The 5000-nt window shown below is 43.3% G+C and overlaps 1 long non-coding RNA gene across 1 annotated transcript in view; it reads right to left on the bottom strand.

The window, feature by feature from the left end:
* Positions 1-5000, bottom strand: part of LOC131995654 (uncharacterized) — a 62095-nt gene that overhangs the window by 56517 nt on the left and 578 nt on the right. Inside the window, exon 2 of the long non-coding RNA XR_009397523.1 lies at positions 4946-5000. This exon is cut by the window's right edge and continues 104 nt beyond it. This is a non-coding gene — a long non-coding RNA (uncharacterized LOC131995654). The remainder of the gene's footprint in view (positions 1-4945) is intronic.

The raw sequence follows: 5000 nt of genomic DNA, 5'->3' as shown, positions 1-5000 counted from the left end.
ATGGCTGCCATATAGACCGATCTCTCGATTTAAGATCTTAGGCCCATAAAAGGCGCATTTATTGTGCGATTTCGTCAAAATTTGGGACAGTGAGTTATGTTAGGCTTTTCGACATCCATGTTGTATATAGTTCATATCAGTCTATAATTCGATATAGCTACCAAAAAGGTCCAATATAAGGTCATAAACTATGCATTTTTCACCGGATTATGGCGAAAGGTGGTTTACATATATACCCGAGGTGGTGGATATCCAAAGTTCGGCCCGACCAAACTTAACGCCTTTTCACTTGCTGGATATCGGAAGGGGAGCGCACCCTCCCCTTTACCCGAAAAACACCATCCAAAATCAAAAGTAAATCGATCTGAACAATACTTTAATCAAATGAATGGTATTGTAGATTAGAATACAAATATGGTATTAAAATTTTAGTCTAAGTACCCAGGGTGCCGCCCCAACCCCCAAACTCCCTCAAACAGATATACTGGACGTTCATGGCGGCATGGGACTCAAATTAAAGGTATTCGGGGGTAGATTACGAATATGGCAAAAAAATTAAGTCCAGGTATTGTGTGGTTTTCTCAAACCAAAAACCGCCCAAATGGGCGTATTAGCCTGCCATGGCATTATCGGACTCAAATGAAAGCAATTTGGGAGTGGCTGTGTAAAATTACATTAGAATTGGTTTTAAGATATCTTGGTGGTGCTTAAATCACCTTAAAAGGTATTTGAGAGTAGGAAAGGAATACAGTTTTGGCGCCAAGTGTTTGTGGGTAAGCCCTAAAACACCCCCTAAACTGAACTTATTTCCCGAATATGGGGGCAATATGTGGCACAAATGAAAGGTTTTTGGGAGTAAAGAACGAATTTGATACCTATTTTTAGGGCAAAGTGGCGGAGTGCCAGCCCCCAGCCACAGCCCTAAAACGCCTTTTAACCCTTACACATTTATCGACCATGGCGACTTTGGGATTAATTGAATATATTCGGGAGTAGATCACGAATTTAACATCCATATTTGGGCGCCATGTCTGAGGTACCATCCCACCCCCCATAAAGAACACTCCCTTACAAATGGATATATTGACCAATCCCCATAACATAGGGCTCAAATGAACCAGGACTTATTTACTTCTCGCATATCAATGAGTCCTGTCCGATTCAAGCTTAAACTCAATGATAAAGAACCTCCTTTTTACATGACTTTTATGCATGGCTCAAATGAACCAGGACTTATTTACTTCTCGCATATCAATGAGTCCTGTCCGATTCAAGCTTAAGCTCAATGATAAAGGGCCTCCTTTTTACATGACTTCTATACATGGCATGGTACCTCAGAAATGTCGCCAACATTAGGCGGGGATAACCACCACTTAAAATTTGTCCAATGTTCTTGCCACGATTTGAACTCACTCATTTAGAATTATTGGCGGACATGGTTACCTCTGCGCTTCAATGACACAAATCGATATCCACATTCGGGGCGAAATGAACTTTGCTAAAACAGGGCTTACATTTGGACCATTGCAATATAGGTATTAAATAAAATGTATAAGGACGTTAAAGAAGGCGCTGCAAAGCGGGCCCGGTTCGGCTAGTTTCCTATATAAACGAAGAATGGTCTAAATCGGTAAATAATTTGATAGAGATGGGAGCTATCTAAACATATCTCTCAATTATATTGTACTTCTTGAGACTTTACACTTAAACCAAAAAATTAAGAAAAGTTCACCTGAATCAAGCCTCATCGGTGCCCAAAGTACAGTATGAGCGGGTTTACTTAATTCAAGCGCAAAATTCTCAAACTCAAATTTCTGGAATATACATTTTTATTTTTTTTTATTATAGGCGCTGTTTTCTCAGCTTAGGCTGACCACAGTTCGTTTCTGGGTGTTATGGATACGGAGGGTAGACTGAGGAGGATCTCCGACTACCGGCACCAGTTCCGACTGGAGTAAGGGCATTCCCGATTCGTTTTCCGGAGAGGAACGAATGGAGGGCGAATGCTGTACTTGAGGAGGATGAGATCTCGACCTACACAGATGGCTCCAAGATGGAGTCAGGGACTGGATTGGGGGTATACTCTGATGCATTCAATATCAGTATATCTCTGAGACTGCCGGTCGAGTGTACGGTCTTTCAGGCAGACGTCTGTGCCATTGCAGTGGCCCCAAAAGAAATTCTGATAAAGGGCTTACCGCCCTTGAAACTCAGAGTTAATGTGAACACTATGGCGGCCCTCAAGACCTTGGGGTCGAGGATGGTGAGGTCGAGATGCGTGGCGGACTGTTTGGAATCCCTGGATAGGCTCCGGTCCCACGATGTGATGCTGACATGGTTTCCTGAGCATGAGGCGATTCCAGGAAATGAGATAGACTAATGTGCCAAGAGGAGTTCGTCTGTGCCGGGCGGACCAGTCATCGGTCTTGCCTACGTGCCATTTGTCGAGCTACAGAACACAGTAGAGGGGATGGCCAGGGCGGCGAGGTGGGACTCGGTGGATGGCTGCCGGACTGTAAAGGCGCTATTGCCGGTTATTGACCCGAAGAGAACGAGGGAGTTGCTGGCGTTCGATAAGAGGTCGATGAGTACTTTGACTGGGGTCATAACCGGACACTGTGCCATAGGCCGCATGGCGGCACGCATAAGGATACCGCACAATGACTTCTGTAGGAGTTGCCTCGATGAGGACGAAAAGGAGACTATTGAGCATTTGCTGTGTTCCCGTCAGTGTCTGCAGAGACGTAGGCTCTCCTTTCTGGGGGCGTTTCTTCTGTGATCTGGGTGAACTTGCAAACATACCCTGGCATTTCTCCTAAGATTTGTTAAGGGAACAGGATGGCTCTGATGAGCGGGTGCCACAAGCTCCGGCGTAGGTAGATCCGTGATTGTATAGGGACGGGTGGTTCTTTACCCCCCGCTTGGGTTTCTCCACTTCTCTTGTCTTTTTCTTTTATTCGTGTATAACCTCAAGTACGAGGTCTCACATTTTCTTTTTCTTCCCTTTCTCTCTCTAGGGTACGACAATGGGCCAAACTGGCCTCCGAGTGAACTCACCTTAGGAAGGCAACCCATTCAACCTAAACTAACCCTCTTTGTTATGATTGCACTCACTCTTGATATTGCCAGATAAGCCCTTTGATACTTGAACAAATAAAAAGGCGTTAAGTTCGGCCGGGTCGAACTTTGGATACCCACCACCTCGGGTATATATATAAATGTCGAAGAGCCTAACACAACTCACTGTCCCAAATTTCGGCGAAATCGGACAATAAATGCGCCTTTTATGGCCCCAAAACCTTAAATCAAAAGATCGGTCTATATTGCAGCTATATCCAAATCTGGACCGATCTGAGCCAAATTGAAAAATAATATCGAAACTTTTATCAAAACTCACTGTCCCAAATTTCGGCGACATCGGACAATAAATGCGATTTTTATGGGCTCAAAACCATAAAGCGAGAGATCGGTCTATATGGCAGCTATATCCAAAACTGGACCGATCTGAGCCAAATTGGCGACGGATATCGAAGGGCCTAAGACAACTCGCTGTCCCAAATTTCAGCAAAATCGGATAATAAATGTGGCCTTTATGGGCCTAAGACCCCAAATCGGAGGATCGGTCTATATGGCAGCTATATCCAAATCTGGACCGATCTAAGCCAAATTGACGAAGGATGTCGAAGGGCCTAACACAACTAACTGTCCCAAATTTCAGCAAAATCGGATAATAAATGTGGCTTTTATGGGCCTAAGACCCTAAATCGGAGGATCGGTCTATATGGCAGCTATATCCAAAACTGGGCCGATCTGAGCCAAATTGGCGAAGGATGTTGGGGGGCCTAACACAACTCACTGTCCCAAATTTCAGCAAAATCGGATATTAAATGTGGCTTTTATGGGTCTGTGACCTTAAATCGGTGGATCGGTCTATATGGGGGCTATATGAAGATAAAGTCCGATTTGGCCCATCTTCAAACTTAACCTGCTTATGGACAAAAAATAATCTGTGCAAAGTTTCAGCTCAATATCTCTATTTTTGAAGACTGTAGCGTGATTTCAACAGACAGACGGACAGACGGACGGACATGTCTAGATCGTCTTAGATTTTTACGCTGATCAAGAATATATATACTTTATAGGGTCGGAAATGGATATTTCGATGTGTTGCAAACGGAATGACAAAATGAATGTACCCCCATCCGTCGGTGGTGGGTATAAAAAGTGGGCGTAAAATAGGAATCTTAAGATTGATTATAGTACGACTTTTTTTGTGTACAGGGCTCCACCAAGGCTGAAATTTTGCCACTATTATTGGCAAATACAGTGATATTTTGCATATACTCACTAGAATTGGGTTCCTTTGGTTCCCTCATAAGGACCTACACCAATATTTGTATACAATTCGTCCAAGGATTTAGAAATTCAACGACTAAAATGAAATTTTTAACCCATTTCTCATTTTTTCCTTAGCAAAACTGAACAACCTTCTTATCCCTTTTAACGGGAATTCCAGTTACCAATTGATTTAAAACCTCCCCAATTTGGGTCATTAAATCATCTTGTGTGCAGAGCACTGGAATGAAGCAACTTCTCAATTTTCACAGCCGTTAATCAAAAAGTGACCCCATATAAATCCTCGCCTGGTTTTGTGTCGTTGCCGAAGACAACCGCAACGACAATGCTGTTGTTGATGGCGGTGTGGTGGTCTCAGATCGAGATCTTCTACTTTAAGATATGCATCTGCATCTCTTCTTCGATGGAAAACAAACAAATATAAGATGTACGAGCTCCTGATTTCCAACCGATAACATATCACATTAAAAGCCATGGTCAAATGAAACAAAAACTCCTTTAAGAGACAACAACAAAACGTTTCCAAATATGAGTGAAACGCTTAAATGCAACCTGCATGCATGCCTGCATAGCTGAATGAATGACTTACCGGCTGACTGCTGTGCGTTGCTGCTGCTGCTGCTTGTTTGTAGTATGAGGACCAC

This window comes from Stomoxys calcitrans, chromosome 3 (assembly GCF_963082655.1).
Source record: "Stomoxys calcitrans chromosome 3, idStoCalc2.1, whole genome shotgun sequence".
Classification (NCBI taxonomy): domain Eukaryota; kingdom Metazoa; phylum Arthropoda; class Insecta; order Diptera; family Muscidae; genus Stomoxys; species Stomoxys calcitrans.
This window is presented reverse-complemented; position numbering and strand designations above follow the sequence as displayed.